Source organism: Myotis daubentonii, chromosome 2 (genome assembly GCF_963259705.1).
Source record: "Myotis daubentonii chromosome 2, mMyoDau2.1, whole genome shotgun sequence".
Lineage (NCBI taxonomy): Eukaryota > Metazoa > Chordata > Mammalia > Chiroptera > Vespertilionidae > Myotis > Myotis daubentonii.
The window spans coordinates 25772922-25797406 of NC_081841.1; the positions used below are offsets into that span (position 1 = coordinate 25772922).

A 24485-nucleotide genomic window follows, 5' to 3' on the forward strand; every position below is an offset into this window, starting at 1 on the left:
TTTAGCCTGTAACTTTGGGAGATTCCTTTGAGAACTTCACGGGGGCCCTCTTGGTAGCTGTTCTGTAAGGCTTGAAATTCGGTGGCAGTTTGCTGTCCTGAACCAGAGCTGGAAACTATCACAAGCCCTCCTGGTATCAGGAACATCAGGAGGAAGAGGATTGCACAGCACAAAAAAACAGCACGCCTGCCCCCTCATCTCCCAAAGCCACTGCCAACAACCTCTGGGAGCATGAGCACAGAATAAGCAGCTGGAGAGGGGTGAAACAGGCTTTTATTTCAGTGACAATGAAATCTAGTTGGTTTCAGTAACATTTTTTTTCCTCCTTCCCGGATTCAAAGAAAAAGATCATTTTCATCAATGACTGCTTTGTTTTATGAATTACCACTATACAGAATTTCCATCTGTTTCTTCAACAGGCACTTACTCTGGTGAATTATTCATTTTGCAGAACTACCTAGGCATCTTTGCGGGACCCATAACAAAACTAAAGCCCCTAACCAGCCAATAAGCCAAGACAAGAACCCCAAATTGCCTGGAAAAAAAAAAAAGGTTTTATGTTCTCTAAGCCGAATTTCAGCCACAATACCGCGGGATCTCTGGCACATACCTCCATCCGGACTTGATCTTAGAGCCAGTCTCCTTGGGTCTTCTTGGTCAGCAATAGCCCTTACATGGGAGTGTGGAGAATGCCATAAGCCACCAGGAAAGCTTGGGAACACATTCATATCTGTCCTCTGTCTTTGCCTTGGCTCACAGCCCGCTTCCTGGTAAGAAGACAAGATGACGCTGTGCAGGGTTGACTGTTAAACCATCTTCCCGCCCCCAGCCCCACTCTCTGGATGCCCCTCCCTTCTCTTTTCCAAGGCTCTGGAATGTGTCACATGGGAAATGGATCATGTGGCTCCAGGGGAGAATGTGGCCATCTTCTCGCTCCCTCCCCCCACTTTTCCTTTCGGGAGCAAAGCAGCAGAAATCTCCAACCTGATTGGCTCAGGCCGAAAATCTCCATATGAAAAGGGAAGATTCAACTATTCAAACCTTCAGCATTCTCCACTTAATTTTTTGTTTTCTTTCTCATCTGAACGTTTTATTCTGGGCATTCAGAGTTGCTTGGTAGGGTTGAAAATGATGCTTTCTCCCCATCCCCTTTCTTTCCTATCATCAGTCCTCTAACATGACAAGGGGTTCCCTACCCAGCCTCCGGAGCCCCCTTGGCACATATTGGACAATGGAGTATTCAGCACCACGGACAGCATTACAACCCCTTCAGTGTTCACTAAAGCCATTTTTAATTCATTTAACTCTCAGGTTAAAAAAAAAAAGTTTTAAAATGCTTCCCTGAGGTCTTTTGTCTAAATAGACATCAGGCCAGCCATATATCTGGGGGTCCAGTTTCCCTGTCTATCTATTTACGGTTACTTTGTAAATACAAATATAAATTTTATATAACGTTAAACCCAAAGGGCATTCCATATCTACCTCCTTGTTCTCCTCTCACAATCCATCCCCACCCTTTAAATATGCTCTATGTTTTAGAGGAATTCTGGTAACACAATTTACTATATGTCAATATGTCTATGCTCACGGAAAAGTCACTGAAATACACAGGATTTCCTGAGTGTGGATGTCTGCACGTCTTTCACCCCATCCCTAGGCCTCAGACAGGGCTGAATTAGAGTAGCAGGGAGAAAGCCTGGTAGGAGCTGTTTTGTTCCAAGGTCTATCCTGCTTTGCTGACGTCTCGGTTGCCATGGCGCTAGGTAACTGCTGAAGGGGATGATTTCTTTCAGAACCGGTCACCATGGGACCCAGCTGGCTACAGAAAAGCAGAAGGAAAGGGGCTGAATTGCTGAGGAGGATTTTCAATTAGCATTTTCAGAGCCAAACTTACTTAATGGGCCCTTACCTTACTGAATTGTTGCTGACCCTAAATCTTGAAAGGATTCTAGGAATTTGTGTGGACACTGCAATGGTAACTCCATCCTCTACAGCTTCTTTCCTGAAAAATCTGTGTAGGAGTGTCTTGGCTGGTGTAGCTGTTGGTTGGGCACTGTCTATTGCACTGAAGGGTTGCTGGTTCGATTCAGATTCTAGGCACATGCCTAGGGAGGGAGCCAGCTCTCACATCAATGTTTCTCTCTCTTTCTCCCTCTTTCTCTAAAAATCAATTCAAAAAATATTTAAAAAAAAACAGTTTAGTTGCAACTGAATGAAAATGCCAGCTTCATAGAATGACTGTGGAGTGCCATCACCAAGTGTTGGGAAGAACATGAGAAATGTATTTCTCTTCAGGCTGGGACTTCTGACTTTTGTGAAGCCATTCATCAAAGACCTACAGCCTTCACTGGGAGATGCTTGAGATCCACACCTGATGTTTGACATGAGGAACAATTTTTAAATGCTTTACAATTTTACAGGAGCAAAGATAAATATATTTTCATGTGAGCTGCTAAATTATTTTAATAAAAATAAATGTGATTAATAAGGTTAATTCCTTGGATAACATTTGGACTACCCAAATCAGAAATGTAAACCAGTTATATATTTGTCTCCTAAGGCTGGCATATAACTGATTATTTTAAACTCAGAATCCTAACTATGGCAATTCTGAATATTTATGTTTGGGGAGAAGTTCTGACTTGCAATGTGCTGAAATGCAAACTGTGAGAAAAGAGGTAGCTCAGAGGAGCTGGAGTATGATTTCAAGAAATTGAAGTTCCACTTTTTGGCTAAGATCAAGTGAAGAAATTGAAATTCCTTCCTGATGCAATATCCACAGCTTAAGACATATTTACTCCTTTTATTTTAGAAGAGTCAGGTTAATTCTTGTTTTTCTCTATAAGACTCACAGAGAAATTCAACTGTGTTAATTCTAATACTTGCCACTTTCAGAAAATTCATTTATCAGGAAAGCTGATACGTGTTTGAAGAAACTGTTAGAAAACCAGCAGACTGGTGACTTGAATATTATCTCTCCTATTAGTCAATAACAACAACAATAGAAACAACTCACATTTATTGTGTCAGACTCGGTACATGATGTCATTTAATTCTATCAAACTATGAGACAGATGAGTAAACCAAGGCTTAGAGAAGATAAATAATGTGCCCCAAACTGCACAGCTAGTTAGTGTGGGAGCTAGGATTTGAAACTAACCCTGACTCCAGGACAGGCACATTATACTATACTAGTCCGCATCATGAGTCTTAGGCTAGACCAAGATCACTTGTCAAACTAATGTTATAGGATTCATTACTATGGCCCTTTGACAAAATAAATAAAAAAGATTGCTTTAAATTATTCGAGACAAAAAAAAAATAGAGGCTAAATTATTCATTCCTTTTAGGGTGATTGCATGTGTACGTCATGGCTTAATGACAATAATTTTTTAAAAAGAAAAAATAACAATTAAAATAATTTTACAAGGAATCAGAATATTATTAATAATTACTAGAAGGTATGTTGTGTAAACACTAATTCTGTTAAAAATATTAACTTTGTAATCACCAAACATATTCCTAGCCATTTGGAAGAAGATAAAGAGACAGTTACCTTTCATCCAAACCCATAAAATCCTACAATACTTGTATGGCTGGAGTGTTATTTTGAAAATGATTTGCATGATTCTTATTCCTGTCCCTACAGAATCAATTTGCCCTACAAATAGGAAGTATGGCACCATTTAGTACTTACAAAAGGAATGGAAAGAAGGAATATTCACCTTCTGAAATTCAAACTAGGAATGTGCATCCAGACCACAGGCTTCGGATCCAGGCTACTGTTTTGGAAGCCATTCTTGAAATACCGTTGTTTCTGCCTTCCCTTGTCATCAACCAGAGGTTACTCAGTGTTCAGTCCGGTAGAGCAGGTCTTCAGGCTGGGCCAGGTAAAAACTTTCCAAGGGGTCCTAGAGCATGCAGACAGTTTTATGGGAGCGCATTTCTTGATCCTCAACTTCCACAAGTAACTTCCTTCAAATACTTCAACAACAACAACAACCACACACACACACACACACACACACACACAGAAAAGGAAAGTAAATATGACAACACGTTAACAAATGGTGAATCTAGGTGAAGAGCATATGAGTTTATTGTACTTTAATGTCTAAATGAAGAGGAAAAAGTAATAAATACTGCTCTCTGATGGAGCAGGACATGGAAAGTGCGTCTGTCCTCTGGCTTTCAGGTTTAGTGACAGAGAGAGAGAGAGAGAGAGAGAGAGAGAGAGAGAGAGAGAGAGAGAGAGAGAGAGATAAAGGAGAACCCAGACAAAGCAGCCAGTCACTGGGCCTGACTCTCTCTAGGCCAAAGTTGGATATGAGTGTATCCATTTTGAATTGTGGCTGGAACAAATTACTGCAAATGCAGTGGCTTAAAACAACATAAATGCACTACCTCACAGGTCTGCAGGTTAGAACTGTGTGTTACTGGGCTAAAATGATGGTGACAGTAGGGCTGTGTTCATTTCTGGAGGCTATCAAGAGAGAATCTACTTCCTTGCGTTTCCAGCCACCCACTTTCCTTGGCTCATAGCTCCCTTTACTCCATCTCAAGACCAACTTTGTATCTCTCTAACCATGATTCCATAGTCACATCTCCCTTTGACTTGGACCGCAGACTAGAAAGCTTCTTTTAAGAACCCATGTCATTAGATTAGACCCACCAGATAATCCAGGTTACTCTCCCTTCTCAAGGCCCTTTAACTTAATCGTATCTACAAAATCCCTTTTGCCCTGTAAGGTAACAAACTCACAGAGATTAGGACTGGGTCATTCGGGGGCTTACATACCATAATGAATTGCAACCATGTTGAGAGGAGCACTCGGGGCAAGGGATCTCTGCCTCTGCTTTCCTTTTGAGACACTGTCCAGGCCCCTCACCTCATTCCTTGCACTTGCCATGTCTGTTCTGGCCAGTGGCAAGTCCCCAGCAGCGCGGTCAGGCAGAGATAGAGCAGCCAAGTATCCCAAGCCTTCCCGGTTCCCTTGAAGCACTGCTGAACTAACAGCCAGTGGGCCTGCCATGGCCAGGCAAGGTGACTCCATAGCAAGGGCCAAGGGGAAGTTGAATCTGCAAGAGGAGCTGACCAATACTCCCTAGGAGACTGAAGCCAAAAAAGGGCCATGATTTCACCAGCTGCAGGCTTTAGCATCACAGGCTAACAGGCTCCCCGGAGATCAGCTGAGAAGGGATATCATGCCGGAAACCTGCCAGGTCCTGAACGGAGTCAGGAGATGCCCTTTCTCTCACCCACGCCACAAGGATGTGCACATCAGCCCTCCCCGTCCTCCATACAAATGGGTGTTACCTTCAGAGGTGACAGGACTGCCCTGGGAGTCATTATGAAAAATAAAGCATTTTTATCTAAAGGAACCATTTAAATAATGAAATTAAATTGAACTATGTATATTTAAAATGGGATTGGGCGCTTTCGTCCCCCTGTAGCCCAAGAGTTGTGGTGCTTTCAAAATATGTCCACAAAGTATTTGATATGTCTCCCTTCAAATGGTGACACTTAATAGCTTCCCCCTTGAATATGGGCCAGACTTAGTAACCTGTTTCTGATAAAAAGAACAGGGCAGAAGTGGGTCTCTGTAACTTTTCTTTTCTCCCCCAAAAAATGTATTTTTATTGATTTCAGAGAGGAAGGGAGAGGGAGAGAGAGACAGAAACACCAGTGATGGGAGAGAATCATTTATCAGCTGCTTCCTGCATGCCCCACACTGGGGATCAAGCCCGCAACCGGGCCTGTGCCCTGACTGGGAATGGAACTGTGATCTCCAGGTTCATAGGTCGATGCTCAACCATTGAGCCACGCCAGCTGGGCTCTGTAACTTCTGACACTAGATCCTAACAAGGATTGTTTCTTCCTGTTGGATTAATCATTCTGGGAGAAGCCGGCCACCACGTCATAAGGACACGCAAGCCATCCCGTGAAGGGGCCCATGTGCAGAAAACTAAAGCCTCTCACCAACCAATACCAACTGGCCACCAAGGTGAGTGAGCCGCCCTGGCAGCAGGTCCTCCAGCCCTAGGCTACCATCCCAGAACTACCCAGCTAAGCTGCTCCCAAATTCTTGACCCACTGAAATGATGAGATAATGTTTATTATCTTTTTAAGTGACTAAGTTTTGGGGCATTTTGTTATGCAGTAACAGAAAACTAATACACAGGTTAAAGTCTAGAAAAAAATAAGAAACCTCCTTTTTCTGGGCATATTTGAGCTGTAGTGTATTAAATAAGTGTCTCTGGTACATATGTGTGTGTTCCAGATGTGGAAGGTGTGTGGTTTTATTAAGCTGAGAATATGAGGAAGGGGAGAAAAGAATTAGGCACCTTAGTGTTATCTAAAAGGAAAGGAAGAAAGGAAGCCACTTAGATCGAGGGGGATTTATTATAAAGGCTCAGAAGAACTGCAGGGAACTCAATAACAGGAAGTGGTAAGTGGACTGAAATAAGGGATCAGAAAACTGTCAGCACCGAGACAGCCACCAACTCCCTCTCTTTGTCTCTGGCCTTCCAGGTCTATTGTCTCCTATTCTCTCTGCTTCTCTTAGACATCAGCTCATTCTGCTTTACACTGCATTGCTGCCCCCAAATGGAAGCCCCAAATGGCAACTTTGCCTCTGAAATTTACCTGACTTTATAAATTCAATGCTTCTATCTAAATGAGTCAGTCTCAATTAAAAACAGAATTACCATATGATCCAGCAAGCCCCCTCTGGGTCTATATCCAAAGGAACCGAAATCTATCTCAAAGAGACATCTCTCTCCCATGTTCATTGCAGCATCATTCATGGTAGCTAGGATATAGAAACAACCTAAGTTTCTGTCGGTGGACAGATAGATAAAGAAAATGTCACACACACACACACACACACACACACACACACACCCCACACACACACTGGAATATTATTCAGCTTTAACAAAGAAGGAAATCCTGCCATTTGTGACAACATGGATGAACCTGTAGGGCATTATACTAAGTGAAATAAACCAGACACAGGAAGATAAATACTGCATGATCTCACCTACATGTGGACTCTAAAAAAATCAAATTCATAGTAACAAGTAGAATGGTGGATACCAGGGGCTTGGGGGGAAATACTGGTTAAAGAAAAGAAACTTTCAGTTATAAGGTGAATAAGGTCTGGAGACCTAATGTGCAACATGGTGACTATCTATATATATAAAAGCCTAAGTGACCAAACAACCGAACGACAGGAACAACTGGTCGCTATGATGCACACTGACCACCAGGGGGAAGATGCTCAATGCAGGAGCTGCCCCCTGGTGGTCACTGCGCTCCCACAGTGGGAGTGCCGCTCAGCTGACCAACCCATCCCAGTGGCCCCCCAGCCCTGCCACAGCCACTCCCTCCCTCAGTAGTCTTGCGGGTCCAATCTCCCGAGAACAGGCCAGGCACCAGCAAACCAGTACCACCAGTCTCCTGGAAGTCGGCCTTGGGCACCACGGCTGCGTCCCCTCCCTAGATGATCTGCAAGAAAGAAACAATATAAAAGCGACCGCCAGGTGGCTCCTGACAACCTGCGCAAATGTCAATGGGATGGATCCGGATCCCGGCCCGACAAGGGCATCCTACCCCCTGCCCAAAGGGCTGATCGCGTCCTGCCTCCCCTCACCCCTCTCAGGACTCCATCCATGCACGAATTCATGCACCTGGCCTCTAGTAGTTAATAATAATGTATTGTGTACTTGAATTTGCTAAGAGAGTAGATTTTAAGTGTTGTCACCACAACACACAAGAAAATGGTAACTATGTGATATGGCTATGTTAGTTAGTTGGTATGGTAATCATTTAACAATGTATAGGTATATCCAAACATAACAGTGTACACCTTAAATATATATAATTCTTATTTGTCAATCATACTTCAATAAAGATGGGAGGGGAGGGGCGGAATATGACCTAGTCTCTCAATGTTCTGATCTAAATTCTTAGGAGGCAGATTGACTCTGCTTAAGTCAGAATAGAGCCAGATCCAATAAGCTGTGGGCGCTGAGTTAGAAGAGTTCATGTACTACCCTCTCAGCACTCCCTAACAAACTGGCAAAATTTTATAAAAAGGAAGGGCAAGGAGTGGAAGGAAATGACTGATGGAGGAAATGACTGGTGTGTGTGTGTGTGTGTGTGTGTGTGTGTTTAAAATTCCATTCCATTAACTTGGCCTGGCCGGTGTGGCTAAGTGGTTGGGCATCAGCCCAAGAACCAGGAGGTCATGGTTAGTTCCCGGTCAGGCTATATGCCCTGGTTGTGGGCTCAATTCCCAGTGTGGGGTGTGCAGGAGGCAACCAATCAATGATTCTCTCTAATCTTGTTTCTATCTCTCCCTCTCTCTCCCTTCCTCTCTGAAATCAATACAAATATTTTTTAAAAAATAAAATAAAATTCCATTAACTTTCCACTGGCGTGACTGCCAACAGCCCCACTGGAACCTCCACAATACCTATGGCCTCCATTTCAATCACCCACCTAGATATGCAGGCCCTTTCCACTGAAGTTTACCCACATGTACACCATGCTGTTTCATGGTGTACACATGGTTTCCTCTGCCTTGTCCACCTTGGGAATATCTATTCCTCTCTTAAAGCCAGGTGGGTTTCATCTTTTCTGAGGTTCTATGTCCCTCTTAACCCTACCCTCTCCAAAATAAGTTACATCTTTTTTACTATTGAACTTCTTTAATTTTCACATATATTACTTCTGTAAACACATATATAATATTGCATTGTGTTCATAGATTCTTGTAGGGAGGAATGTCACTCAATTTATCTTTATACCTTTAACATATGAAAAACAAAGCAGGTGCTCAACAGTAGTGTTCCAGCACCTTGCACAAGCATGACTTGAGACTAACTTAAAGCAACTTAATTTTTATTTTTCACTGTTCCTGTGAGTACCCTTTCTAGGGAGGTTTTCTTCACCCAACCCTGAGTGAAAACTTGGGCAGTCCCATTCCTTTTTCTGGTTACTTTTAATTAAGAGATGTTAGTAATTGGCCCCGGCTGAGTATCTCAGTTGGTTAGAGCATCATCCTGATACACCAAGGTTTCAGGTTCGATCCCCTGTCAGGGCACATACAAGAATCAACCAATGGCCCTGGCCAGTGTGGCTCATTGGTTGGGCATCGTCCCATGTCCCAAAAGGTTGCCAGTTCGATTCCCGGGCAGGGTACATGCCTGGGTCATGGGCTGGATCCCCGGTGGGGTGTGCAGGAGGTGGCCGATCCATGTCTTGCTCTCACATCAACGTTTCTCAATCTCTCTCTCTCCCCCTTCCTCTATCTCTAAATATCAATCAAAAAAACCTTTTAAGAATCAAACAATGAATGCATGAATAAGCGAAACAACAAGTCGATGTTTCTCTCTCTTTCCTTTATCTCTCAAAATCAATAAATAAAAATTTAAAGAAAGAGATGTAATTAAAATATTCAGTCCTGTATAGTAGTCAAAAGCTACCACCCGACTTAAAATTAAGGCTTTCCTCCCTTCTCCTAGTTTGTGCCTGCTGTAGATAGGGAAGCTTAATTTAGGTAAAGAGTGTGGCCACTTCTCTCTTTCCCTGACTTGTTTTCTAACATTGCTCCAATAACTCCATTCAAATATCCTCTTCAAAACCCCTTCCCCAGCCATCATCTTGATGCTTTATGCCCTTGATATGAGTGAGAGTTTAAGAGTAGTCTAATCAGTTCTCACCCTCCTACATTTTGCAAAAGTCCTACAGAGTGGTCAGTCTCTGATTTCAGGCAGCACTCCTATTTTTTTTTTTTTTTTTTGCTAATCCTACCTGAGGATATTTCTCCATTGATTTTTAGAAAGAGTGGAAGGGAGGAGAGACAGAGAGAAAAAAAACCATCAACGTGAGAGAGACACATAGATCGGCTGCCTCCTGCACGTGCCCCAACCGGGGCCAGGATAGAGCCTACAACCAAAGTATGTGCCCTTGACTGAAATCAAACCCAGGACCCTTCAGTCCACAGGCTGATGCCCTATCCACTGATCCAAACCAGCCAGGGCAGCACTCTTATTTTAACATACTTTTATAAAAGCTTAACTAACGTGTCACCACTGGGGATTTTTCTATTTCTAACTTTCAATTGCTTCCCTCCTCATCCTGAGTCTCCTATCCTTCTACCTGACTCCATTCCTCATTTCTGCATAATCTGCTATTCACCCACTTCATAACTTCTAATTATTGACCCCTGCCCAGTCTCTGAATCCCTTGCCTCCTTACCGAGGAGACAATGTTTAGCCCTTTCACCAATTCTCTTAATAAACAAACTAATGTGCTTCTCAAGAAGAGGGGCCCAAGTAAAAGAAAGGTTACCCTATGTGGCAGAAGATTTCCTGGCCGTTACTGCCCCATATGGGTCTTGATATCCAATGACTGAAGTAGTAGGTGGTTTCAACTACTGAAACACATATATTTCTAGAAACCAGAGTTGTCCTCCTAGAAAGTACCTTGTCCTTACAAGCTCAAATTCCATGCCATCCCTCTTATTCCAAATGATTCCCCATTCATTAAAAAACTACAAAAACAGATGTGAACCTCACCTTTCTCATCTGTTAGTACCAGCACCACCACTTGGGTAGTTAGGGCAGCTACACCAACCTGACAGGCTATGAGAAGGGGCTGCATCATCAATGTCCTGCTGCGCGTGCTTTCCCACAGGCACGGACCCACTGGAGAAGAACATCCACATGCATACACTTCAGTGATGCTTTGATGCTCCTCCCCAACCAATGGAGCAGAGTGGGCTGTAAAAGTTCACTCCACCCCTCCACTGCCTTTAGGCCTGCTGACAGCCCAAGATTCACCATGTGACAGTGCAATAAAGACATCATTATCTGTTTTGCCTGTGCTAGATCAAAGGACCAGCTTAGGAGGCTCAAATTCCCCATTTTTACAACAAATCCTATATATTCCTGGGACCTGTATTAATGACTTCATCACTGACCTTTCCAAAATTAGGATGCTCACCACATTTTTACCATAGTGGTCTGTTTTCTGAATATACTAGTAGCTCACTATGCCCTATCTGTCTGCCCATCTCAAACTCTAGCCTTTATTCCTCCAGAATTTTTCAAATACATAGCTATCCAGATCAGGTGGTCTTACACCACAGGTCTAATTTCTTTCCTCCTTCTTCTAGAGCAGTGGTTCTCAACCTTGGCTGCACATTAGAATCACCTGGGAATCTTTTTAAAATCCTGATTTCTGGGCCTCATCCTCCGGAAATTCTGTTTCTTTGTTACTAATGCTGTGGCCCCACCTCATAACAAAGAAACAGAATTTCCGGAGGATGAGGCCCAGAATCAGGATTTTAAAAAGATTCCCAGGTGATTCTAATGTGCAGCCAAGGTTGAGAACCACTGTTCTAGAGGGAACTCTTAAAGCAGTGGTTTCTTCGTAGCAAAATGAAGAGCTTTAAGACATACTGACCAAAAACCAACCAAACAACAAACAAACAAAAACCCATACTGGAGAGAAACCAAGATGGCAGCATAGGTAAACACCAGAAATTGCTGCCTCGCACAACCACTTAAAAATACAACTAAAAGTCAAAACGGACATCATCCAGAACCACAGGAAGGCTGGCTGAGTGGAAACTCTACAACTAGAAGGAAAGAAAAAAGCACACTGAGACTCAGAGGAGGTGCGGAAGTAAAGTGCAGAGGTACCGAGGCACACACAGAAAGGGCTGGCAACTGAGGACGCGGTTGTCTTTTTCAATCGGGAGGGAGTCTCAAGCTCCCGACTGCTCTGAACTCGTTCCGGGCAAGTCTCTGGGGACCCAGACAAATACAGGGAGAAACTGGACTGTCTGGCATCGGTCGGAACTCGAGGGTGGCTTTCTCTCAGAGGTGCTTGCAGCGATTACTGGGACACTGAGACCCAGGGCCTCTTAGGGCAGGGCTGAAAAGCAGCCATAGCTGCTTGCTCCCCCCTGTTGATCCCCTGAGACCCCGCCCCACCCAAGCTGTGTGCAGAGGCTTTTGCATATGAAAGGCCTGGCCTTTTGCAATCTGAAAATTACCTAACAAACTGCAGCTGGGTCAGAGAGACCCAGAACTTCCAAAAGAAGGCCCAAGGCCCCTCAGCAGCTTGCACTGATTCATAGCTGGGCCTCATCTGGGCACCTCCAAACACCAAACAAAGAAGAGGAATCTTCAGATCTCTCCATAGCTCCTGCTGGGTAGCCTCAGGCAGAGGCTAAATTAGCACCTCCTTAGAGATCCAAGAGGCAGTGTACCCAGTGGTCAGAGTGAGACCATCCAGATTACAACTCCTCAGATCCATAAGGGACACACTCAGGGGGCAGACTCAGTGAGCACCAAAGCCCCACTGAAGCAAGTCTTGCCCCGTAAGGGTGTCTCCAGCACAGAAGTTCTCCCACTGCAGACACAGCTGATTCTCACAGCCAGTTGGCCTGGAGGTCAATTCCTCCCAGTGATACCTACAACAATCAAGGCTTAACTGTTGGTGTCCAGCCCCAGCAGGTCCAGGGGTTCCCAAAGGTGTGGACGGAGTTGGCAAAGAATGAAGGACACGGAGGCGGCATTCAGTTGATCAGCATAGCGAGGTTCTCCCTTTATTCTCCAGTTACATCTGTATTTATACCATTTGATCTTAATCCTATCCATTCTATTCCAAAGGTTAGGGCGTTTGTTATCTCCATTCCAAGGTTACTACTCTATTGTTCTGTTAAGCTACAAGGAAGTAACTGAAGGAGATTATCCTAAGTAAAGATTATGTAGCTTAAGCCTGATTGTTCATAGTTAAAGTGATTAACTACCAGCCTGGCACTTAGTTAAGGGGTTTTACTGATTCCCTTCCTTACTCCTGTTAATCCCTAACTCCAGGGAAAAATCCCCACCTGGGGAAAAAACCTTTCCCGAAGAAGTGACCTTGGTTAAAACACATAGCGCTAAGAAGGGGAGCAAACATATTAAGAACAGTATGCCATATACCCCAGGTCCCTTGAAACATATGCTGTGCAGATGTTTCTTCCCTGAAGCAACTGTGTCAAGCAGCAAGGATGGACCGGCTTCCGGCAAATTCCCCCTTTTTTTATTTTTTAAATGATAGCGCAGGTAAATCAGCAGCCACCTCTCAGATTTGGTTGTTTAAGACTCGGAAGACCTGTTTGTGACTTTGCCAACAGGTCAGTCCAAGGCTTAACCCTATATCGGCTCCCCACACTTAACTACAACAAGACTGTGCACACAGCCCACAAAGGGGTGCACCAAGAGTGTCCACTTCAGGTAATTGGGGAGGCTGAGCCACTGGGCCCCATAGGACACCTAGCACAGAAAGCCACCCTATCAACACAGGGAAGCATAAAAAATGTGGAGACAAAGAAACCGGTCACAAATGACAGAAATGGAGGAAAGTAAACTACAGGATATAGAGTTCAAAACCAAACTTATAAGGTTTTTCAAGAATTTTCTAGAAACCACCGATAAATTTAGTGAGACCCTCGAGGATATGAAAAAGGACCAACTATAAATTAAGCATACATGCATGCATATAAGCCAAACCAATGGACATGGACAACAGGGGGATGAGAACAGGAGTGGGGGGGGGGTTAATGGGGGGGATAAGGACACATTTGTAATACCTTAACTAATAAAGAATTTAAAAAAAAAGAAATTAAGCATACACTGACTGAAATAAAGAATATTATACAGAGTTCCAACAGCAGACTAGAGGATCACAAGAATCAAGTCAAAGATTTAAAATATGAAGAAGCAAAAAACACCCAACCAGAAAGACAAAAAGAAAAAAGAATCCAAAAATATGAAGATAGTGTAAGGAGCCCCTGGAACAACTTCAAGTGTACCAACATCCGAATTATAGGGGTACCAGAAGAAGAGAGAGAGCAAGATATTGAAAACCTATTTGAAGAAATAATGACAGAAAAAACCTATTTGAAGAAATAATGACAGAAAACTTCCCCCACCTGGTGAAAGAAATAGACTTACAAGTCCAGGAAGCGCAGAGAACCCCAAACAAAAGGAACCCAAAGAGGACCACACCAAGACACATCATAATTAAAATGCCAAGAGCAAAAGACAAAGAGAGAATCTTAAAAGCAGCAAGAGAAAGAAACTCAGTTACCTACAAGGGAATACCCATACGACTGTCAGCTGATTTCTCAACAGAAACTTTGCAGGCCAGAAGGGAGTGGCAAGAAATATTCAAAGTGATGAATAGCAAGAACCTACAACCAAGATTACTTTACCCAGCAAAGCTATCATTCAGAATTGAAGGTCAGATAAAGAGCTTCACAGATAAGAAAAAGCTAAAGGAGTTCATCACCACCAAACCAGTATTATATGAAATGCTGAAAGGTATCCTTTAAGAAGAGGAAGAAGAAGAAAAAGGTAAAGATACAAATTATGAACAACAAATACACATCTATCAACAAGTGAATCTAAAAATCAAGTGAATAAATAATCTGATGAACAGAATGAACTGGTGATTATAATAGAATCAGGGGCATAGAAAGGGAATGGACTGACTATTCTCGGGGGGGGAGGCGGAAAGGGGTGTGGGGGGTGTGGGAAGAGACTGGACAAAAATCCTGCACCTATGGATGAGGACAATGGGTGGGGAGTGAGGGCGGAGGGTGGGGCGGGAACTGGGAGGAGGGGAGTTATGGGGGGAAAAAAGAGGAACAACTGTAATAATCTGAACAATAAAGATTTAATTTAAAAAAAACAAACCATACTGATCTCTGGAATCCACTCCCAGAAATTCTTTTTTAATTGGTTTAGGGCCGTGGTCGGCAAACTGCGGCTCACAAGCCACATGCGGCTCTTTGGCCCCTTGAGTGTGGCTCTTCCACAAAATACCATGTTTGGGCGTGCACGTACAATGCGATTGAAACTTCGTGGCCCATGTGCAGAAGTCGGTATTTTGTGGAAGAGCCACACTCAAGGGGTCAAAGAGCCAACATGTGCCTTGCGAGCCGCAGTTTGCCGACCACTGGTGAACCTGGGCATTAGGATTTTTAAAAGCTCTCCAGGTGATTCTAATATGCTGGCAAGGTCTAGAATTTACCTTAAGGCTCTCTAAATACAGGTGGACCTCTGCTATATCCAATTTGATGGGTAGATGGCATGCATAAATGTGGCAAGAGGCTTGGGGAAGGAACTCTCATTTGTTGATCATATACTACATACCAAGTTCTATGCTACTAACTCATGTAGTCTTCTCAATAGCACCTCATTTCTTCTTTTCAATCATCCTATGAGGTAGGCACTGTTATCCTTATTGTACAAAGAGGGAAACGGAGACTTCAGAGAGGTCACACAGAATGACTGGCAGACCCAAGAATCAAACCCCAGGTCTGATTTCCAATTCCACACACTTACTGCGACACTATACTGAGATGTCATGCCTCTTATAGCTGGATGATCCCACTCCCTAGAACAGGAAACCTAAGTCAGCTTCAACCCCGAAATCCTATCTTATTGTATTCATGGATTTTCCCATGAACTCCACACAAATAGACCAGCTGCTAGGCTATACTGTAGGCTGCCAAAGTGAAGTGAAGTGCTCCAGGGAGAACTTCTTGATAAGGGACTACCATGTCTGGGTCTTTACTGATGTGTTTCCATGCTATATCTGCTACCTTAAGTCCTGTGGCTATAATGCTTACCTACAAGTCATTTCTTTGCTGGTCTAGTAAAATTATATACTCCATCAGCATCCTCTGCCTTGTTCCCCAGGCAGTACACAAAGAATCAAAATATACTGGCTAAACTGCCTAAGACTGCTGCCAATATCAACATGGACTAAAAGCTAGTGACCTGGGAAGCTAGAGGCTAGACGTACATATTTTTGTAATGCGCCAGTAGCCAAATTCCAATAATTTAACTCCATATAATGCACATTTCATTCTGGCTGAGGTATGGGGTTTGTGGAAGGTGGTAGGGACCAAGGGCCTCAGGGAGAGAGAACGCTCCAGGGGGTTGGGTGGTACCTTTAAGATGTTGCAGGACAAAATCCAATGCTTGTGCAGGTGGCCCATGTTCCTGGGAGAGAAAGAGGTCAGATTACTATCAGTTCTCTCAAAACAGTTCCCGAATCCCTGACTCCTGTTACCATAACTCTTCTTCCTAATCTCAATCACAGAGCTTGCCCGGGACTATGGCTTCTAGAATCCTCCTTGCTCCACTCACTTAGGATTTCTCAAGTCTCCTCTTACACTTCAAGGACTAAATGTGTGATAGGTTTACGCTTTAAGAAAACCTCCTCTATGGCCAGTTTTATCTTTCCAGCCTCACCTCTTTGTTGTGCTGTATGGTTACTGCCTTAATTTACTTCTGAATTTTTCGCATCTCCTTCCCCCTGCATTACATTAGTTCACACTGACATCCTTTCTTGTTCTCCAGAAAGAAATTATATATATATATATATATATATATATATATATATATATATATATATATATATATAGTCCCTCAAATGTATTCCTTTGTTGCTTCCAGGTATCTTTCCAAGCACCCATACAACTATCCCCCTTATTTTACAAAACCTCTGATCGGCTCAGCCACTCCCACCCCTTCCCTGCGGAATCGGCTGTCCCTTCCTGCTCCCCCACCGCGTTCAGGGCCAAATAAAAACGCGGAAAGCAGGGACCACCGTACAGGCCTGTAGAGCTGTGGCTGCAAAATCTCGGAGAATGCAGTGTTGTGTGCTCGCAGCCATCGGAGCAACGTGACCCAACTTTCTCGAGGGCCAGATTTGGTTGGCCATCACCAAGCAGGAAGTTTTGAATTTTTTGGCGCCAAAGTGATTCGTCCCGCGCAGGCGCAAACGTACGCTTGGGTGGGGTGGGGAAATGCGCTGTTTGCGCTGGCAGATCTCGCGTGGTTTGGGGAAGCCGGAGAGCAGGAATGTTTTTTGGTGGCGTTGTGAAGCTTTTTTTTTTTTTTTTTTTTTTTTTTTTATGGAGCCGGGATGGATTAGTGCTGCAGTCAAGTGAAAAAGAAAAAAAATATCTAGAGTCGGCGGCGAGAACCAATGAGGGTAGTGTAATTAGCGGCAGTTCTCCGGGACAGAGGACTTTTCCCCGAGGCCCCTGGGCCCCCGCACAAATTCTTCAGAGATAAATGCCAGGAGTATGTAAAAAAAAAAAATTAAATTAAATTAAAAGCGGGGGGGGGGGGGGAAGAAAAAAGACAAGACAAAGCCAGGCTACCACCTCAGGGCGCAGTGTTTTGTTTTTGCACGTTTCACTACGAAAAGTCCGCTGGCTGCCAACCAACCAGTTTAACCTGCTGCCGCCGCTGCGCCTGCGCAGGAGTTTGTTTACGAAGTCCGGGCTCGGCTGGGTCCGGGGCTCGGGACCTCGGGCGTTCACTGTTTTGATGGGTAACTCATGATGAAAATTATGTTTTCAGCCAGGAACACGGGTTGGAGGTTAAGAACAGGGCCGTTTCTGTGTAAATCTGAAGCCAATGAAAATACGAACGGTAATGACAGCTCAGAACTCTCAAAAATTGTCGCCCCAGCAGACCTGTCGTGCAGAGGATAGCACCACCCTCGCCATAACGCAGAAGTGATAAGCAGCAAAGTAAACCCAGGAGCCGAGGCAGTATGTAGGGGCCTCCTTAAAACTTAGACTCTGTTATGGAAAAGATGCAAATACGCCTCAACCTGAGGCCAACCTCGAGCAATATCTGCCTAAGACTGACTCTTAAAGCCAGGTCAAAAAGGCAGCCATGCAAATTTTGAAACTAAAAAGAGATGACTCTAGAAGCAGTCGCCAGAAAAAGCACAAACCAAGAAGCAAATTTTCAAAGATGGTTTTAAGTTCCCTTCAAAGACAGTTTCAGATGGCTTAGAAGGCTGTGATACAAAACAAGAAGATAGGTTGAAACTACCAGTATGTGTTACAGATATGACTGGATGCACTTGCAAATAAAAAAGGCAGGCAAGCTGGTTTTTAAAAAATCTTTATAGAAAAGTTTCTAATGGTGCATTTTAATGTTCTCAAAAAGAACCTTAAATAGGTTCAGCTAAACCTGGATCTTTGTCTTAGAGTTAGGTGAAAGTATAGTTTGGCAATTTTATGATTCTCTTTGTCAGATTTCAAATGATGCATTTTGGGAGCATGGCATTAAGTAGAGAAAATGTATAGTCCTGTGAGGTGGGACCAAATTTCTTAGGCTCTGGAAGCTTTCAACATCATTCACAGTGCACAGTGAGCTTTCATCTAAAAAAATATAGCCTCTGGATTTTTCTTATATTTAATACCAGAGGACCGGTGCATGATATTCGTGCACAGGGGTGGGAGGGAGTGTGTGTGTGGGGGGTGTCCCTCAGCCCAGCCTGCACCCTTTCCAATCTGGGACCCCTTCAGCTGCCAGACATCCCTCTCATAATCTGGAACTGCTGGCTCCTAACCACTCACCTGCCTGCCAGCCTGATTGCCCCCTAACTGCTCACCTGCCAGCCTGATTGATGCCTAACTGCTCCCCTGCTGGTCCATCACCCCCAACTGCCCTCCCCTGCCAGCCTGATCACCCCCAACTGCCCTTCCCAGCTGGTCTGATCTCACCCCCAACTGCCCTCCCCTGCCGGCCATCTTGTGGCAGCCATCTTGTGGTGGCCATCTTGTGATGATGACGTGCGTGACACCACCTAGGCTTTTATTATATAGGGGACTAGCGGCCCAGTGCACAAAATTCATGCACAAGGGGTGGGGGGGTCCCTCAGCCAGACCTGTACCCTCTCCAATCCAGGAGCCCTCAGGGGATGTCCTACTGATGGCTTAGGCCTGCTCCCCATGGGCCTAAGCCATAGTCTAGGCTCCCTCTGCAGGAGGTGATCGGGCTGATCAAGGGAAGGTGCTCCCACCATCACCCTGCTGCTGCTGCCGCCACTGCTGTCTGCTGCAGCCATCAAGGTGTTTTCATCAACACAGACTCCATTCCCTTCACCACAAAAAATGACAACTTTCTTTAGGCATTTTCGAGATGTCTCTTTCATAGGATATGACCTTTATTTCTTTCTTTTTTATCCTCACCTGAGGATATTTTTCCATTGATTTTTAGAGAGTGTGGAAGAGAGAGGGAAAGACAGAGAGAAACATCAATGTGAGAGGGACACTTCAATTGGTTACCTCCTGCATGAGCCCTGACCTAGGCCCTGGCCAGGGAGGAACCTGAAACCTAGGTACATGCCCTTGGTCAGAATCGAACCTGGACCCTGCAGTCGGCAGGCCGAGGCTCTATCCACTGAGCCAAACCGGCCAGGGCAGGATATGACATTTCTTAGCCCCTCCAGCAGCAGACCTTTGTTTTTTCCTCCAGGAATGAGGTGGGAAAACCCTAGATCACCTTGGATTCTTATTACCCAAGTTACCAAGAACACTGCAAATGGCATACGGGGAGCTTAGCCAATGAGTGGTCACCACCGCCGTAGTGAGCTGGCAGGCCCTGCTCTCTGCGGGCCTGCTCACTCGGTGCCATGGCGAGCTGGCCTGCGCCATCAGTGGCTTGCCTCACACGCAGTCCTCTCCCGCCCACCTGCGTGCACAGCCTCCTGCTGAGGGGTCGTGACCATTATGGCATCCTAGACAATTTGCATATTACCTCTTTATATATACATATAGATGATAGTAAAATTTAGTAAATCTAGCAATTTGGACACTTACCTTTTAAGGCAAATTTGTACCAAAGTCAGAAGTGAGTTTACTTGCTTCATTTTCTGGAGGTACATTCATTTGGTTGAGGGAAGGTGATAACCAGTTTTCTAAGCCAAGGTTGAATTGACATTTTCTTCATGACTAGCCTTCTGGTTCATACATATTAAGCACAATTAAGGTGAATTGACTCCTTGTTCACCTTAATGATTAAGACTCACTCATAAAAAATGGCTCACTTTGTCAAGGCAATCCACAACTGTAAAACAACTGAATAATTTTTTAAACCTCACCAGAGGACATATTGATTTTAGAGAGAGGGGAAGGGAAGGGAGAGTGTGGAGAGAGAAACATCAGCATCCTGACAGGGGATTGAACAGAAAACCTAAGTGTGTGACCTGGCCAGGAACTGAACCCACAACCTTTCAGTGTATGGGAGGACTGGACAATGCCTCAACCAACTGAGCCACACTGGCCAGAGCAACAGCTGAGTGATTTTAATGCATATGATGAGATGGCTCAATAAAAAATTAAGTAGGGGGATTGGATGATGAGTTGATAAAGAATTGTGAATCCCTTGAGAGGATTGTGATGACTGATGAAAATGATAATGTAAGACTGGTAAGTAGTCAAATAAAACTTCATCTTTGTTCACTGAAAAAAAAAAAGCAATTGTTTGATGAGTAAAAGAGACACTACTGGATTGGTTTCCCATTGTTTGTCATATCACTCAGGAAATAATAGTTAGAAAAATGTCCACAATCGGTAGCTGAAAAAATTATCCATACCATTTCTTTAGCAGTGTTCTGAGTATGCTCCTTCATGATTACCCTGACTTTGTAAAGCAATGAAAAACTGCTGCCATTTGTATCAACATATTTATGTCAGTCTGGGTTCTTGAATTATTCTGACCCCAAGACAAATAAGAGGAATTGCTGAACAATAAATCTGATATGTATTACCAACTACCTAAAAGTGGCTGAATCAATACAATATTACTAAGTAAATGATAGAAACCTTTTGTCATGACATAACTTTATTTTTTTAATAAATAGATAATTTTAATTTTAAAAAGTGTTAAACACATATATTAAGGCCAAATTGCTGCTTGTAGCTCTGCACTCTTTTAAGTGTTGGAAGTAACTCCAGCACTCTTGTTATGCCTTAAGGAGGAATGTTTCAATCAGATAGAAGGGAATCCTCAACAAGGGGGTGGGGTGAGTGTAAGAGAAAAAGAAAGCATAAACTCTGGTTGTGAATGTTAAGCAATACCCACTGAGGGCATCTCTGCTGAAGTTCTTTTCCTTGTGCTAACTCCGCCCCACCCCCACCCCTCCTCCCTCCCATCCCCGCCTTTGTGTGGCTGGCTTTTCATTACAATTATGTCTCTGATAAGGAAAGGTGCCTTTCTGCTCTGCCATCCTCAGTGTATTGAAGAGTCCTCGGTCATAGTCACAGGATGGCTGCCAAAGCTCCAAACATCAAGTTCTCATGTGAAATGTTCCGAACAGAAAGGAAGAAGAGCTATAGGTAAAGAAGAAGAAAGCTTTGTGGCCTCTCTTATCATTCCATATGACATAACAGACTTCCCTTTACATCTCATTGTTCAACACTATTTGGCTACCCACAACTTTGAGGAGGGCTAGGAAAGTATGTATAGGGAAAACAGATACATTCTTTAATATGGTGCACTAAGAATAGCCGGGATATGGGAAATACTGTATAGGGTTAGGAGCAGATCATTTGAAACCTATGCAACTTGGTTACTTGAGGACCATAAAAGTTACTATGCTAATAATAAAAAAAATTCTACATAGTTAAATCTCCAAAGGTATTTTTACTCAACAACATCCTATAGACAGCCATAAGGTCCAATATGTTAGCCACTAGCTGTGTGTGGCTATTAAGCATTTAAATGTGCTAATCCAAATAGAGCTGTGCTGTAAGTATAAAACATACACCGGATTTCAAAGACTTAGTATGGCGCTGGCTGGGTGGCTCAGTTGGTTGGAGTGTTATTCTGTACACCAAAATGATTGTGGGTTTGATTCCTGCCAGGGCACATACCTCAGTTAAGGGGATTGCAGCACATAGGGGAGGCAACTGATCAATGTTTCTCTCTCTCCCTCTCTCTCTAAAAGTCAATTTAAAAACAACATATCCTCCAGTGAGGATTAAAAAGAAAAGACTTAGTATGAAAAAATAATGTAAAATATATCATTAATAGTTTTTATATTAATTACATCATTTCACCTGTTTCTCTTTTATTTTTATTTTTTTAATGTGGCTACTGAAACACTAATTGGATATGGGTTTTTATATTTCTGTTGGACGGTGCTGCTTAGAACCTTTAATCCTGGAAAATGTGCTTCCTCCTTGGACATATAGATCCTTGATAGCTCCTAATTAAAAATTAAAAATCTGGTCCAGAATTTAGCTTTCTTTATCAATCTGTTTCCTCCACCACACACAGGAAAATTATTTCACACCTTCATTTACATTGCAGCTTACCATAAAAGAAAAACTTAAAGGTTCTTGAAGCCACTAAACAAGACTTTATTTGCATTAAAGGAAATCACTCCTAAATAATTTTTTCCCCTCAAGGTCCTTATATGCTAAATTTTTCTGTTTAATTGTGAGAAGGCTTGCCCCTGATTGCTCAAAATGTAAGTGTGCTGGGAAAAATAATGAATGAGCAAATGTAATTTCTGAATTATTTTGACATTTCTCCATTTTCCAATTACGTATGAGCTAATAATGGCATTATCTGGCATACAACGCTTGTTATTGTGAGAGAGAGGACTGCCAGTAGGCAAAAGGGAGAGAGAATTCCAATCCTATATTTTTAAAGGGTTTGCATATGATTTATGGGCTATGTTGGACATGGTCAGTGAATAATAACAGGGAATAAGATGCTTCTTCTAGTCACCACATTAACATTTAGTAATGTCTCATTGGATTAACTCAATCCCAGTTAAACTCTATTGAGCTCTTAAGACCCATTTCAAAAGCACCCTCTGTAGTCATGCCTTCTCTGATCTCTAGAACCTGCATAGCACTTTGATTATATTATCTTTTTATAGCACATATATGTGGCCTGTATTAAAGTTATTGTCCCTTAGTTTAATTTGTATAAGTAGACTAAAGGTCCCTGCCCCCGTTGAAGACAGTGATTGTATTTTATTCATTTTTCGAAATTCCTCTGGTGACTGGCCTTATAGTTCATACAAATTTGGCACACAAGTATTTGCCATATTTAATTGTACTGAATCTATCCTATGATTTAAGGTAGAAGTTGGTATTTGATTCAAATCTCTAGTGTAGGCGTGGGGAGCCTTTTTTCGGCCTAGGATGATTTGGATATTTCTAACATCATTCTCCGGCCATACAAAATTATCAGCTTAAAAATTACCCTGCCATATTTGGTCAGACATTTAATTAACTCACTCCTAAGGCCTTGGCAGGGCCAGACCAAATGATTTCAAGGGCCTTGTGGCCCGTGGACTGGACATTCCCCACCCCTGCTGTAGTGCTTATAAAATGTGTAACAGAGCCCTCTGTGTAGAATAGTATTAGAAAATCCATCTAGACATGTTAGAGTGTGTACTGGTGGGGGGTTTTAAAAATTATTTTAAGGGACTATGACTAAATCCACAGTAAATACAGACCTATAATAAATCTGGATCCATATAATGATGACTCACGTTTTTAAAGACTAGTTTTCTGTGTCTCCCCCTTCCCTCATCTTGCTCAGTGTCTTTCCCCTTTCCTCCTAGTTTTAAACTCCTTATATGTTTACTTCCCTGTGTTTTGTGTGTGTGTGTGTGTGTGTGTGTTTTAAAATATATTTTATTGATTTTTTACAGAGAGAAAGGGAGAGAGATAGAGAGTTAGAAACATCCATGAGAGAGAAACATCAATCAGCTGCCTCCTGCACACCTCCTACTGGGGATGTGCCTGCAACCAAGGTACATGCCCTTGACCGGAATCGAACCTGGGACCTTTCAGTCCACAGGCCGACACTCTATCCACTGAGCCAAACCAGTCAGGGCTACTTCCCTGTTTTGATAATTGTTGAAAACAAGAGATCAGTAAGGGATGCCTAACTTATAAAACATCATAACCACATTTAAAATCCTGGGAAGCCAGCTTTCATGTTTAGTAATGTCGTGATGAGCTTAGTAATTATTAACCCTGTCCATCTAATTATATCATCCTTTGTCCCGATAATCAAGGCACTCAAGAATGATAATTTATTTCTGTTCTGATTTTTTTCTCTTGGGTGTACAGTACACTGACACAAATATCATGTTGACTGATCAACTGGACTTTGATGGAAGAACTCTGTTAGTATGGCAGAAGCAAAAGAGAACCTACAATTTAGGCAATCAGTATACAGTTTTCCTAAATTTTCTATTATTTATTTCCATTCTTATATCATGTTTCTGTGCTTTTCTCACTGAGCTTGGAGGCGGAGGCCCTCAAACACTGATTTGTATGTATTTGACTCCAGCACCAACACAATGCCTGACACATTGTAGGGCATCACCAGATGCATGAGAGCGTGAAATGCAGATTTGATTGAACAATTACACATTGCATGTGAGCTTGGTTGGGTTTAAATATGTGCTTATATTGTTATAAATGGTTCAAATTGGTTACCTAATTTGAACCATTCTCTGATTGAGTGGTGGTTGAGGAAGATCTTTGGTTGTAAGAAACAGTCTCATTGGTTACCTCAAGTAAGGTGTGAAACGTGCATGTTTGTGTTCAGACGTGTGACAGGAATCT

General features: G+C 43.1%; 1 protein-coding gene across 11 annotated transcripts in view; it reads right to left on the bottom strand.

The window, feature by feature from the left end:
* Positions 1-16845, bottom strand: part of GPR19 (G protein-coupled receptor 19) — a 34151-nt gene extending 17306 nt beyond the window's left edge. For 4 of the 11 annotated variants that reach the window (XM_059682244.1, XM_059682245.1, XM_059682235.1 and 1 more), the window contains exons 1-4: positions 16693-16845; positions 16026-16077; positions 3726-3911; positions 611-767 (exon numbers count right to left, since the gene is read on the bottom strand). The gene's annotated coding sequence lies outside the window, so the exon portion shown is untranslated. Of the gene's footprint in view, positions 1-610; positions 768-1909; positions 2372-3697; positions 3912-15414; positions 15467-16025; positions 16078-16329; positions 16438-16692 lie in introns of those variants that run through there. The other 7 variants (XM_059682236.1, XM_059682240.1, XM_059682237.1 and 4 more) reach the window with 7 other exon arrangements.
* Positions 16846-24485: the final 7640 nt, after the last annotated feature.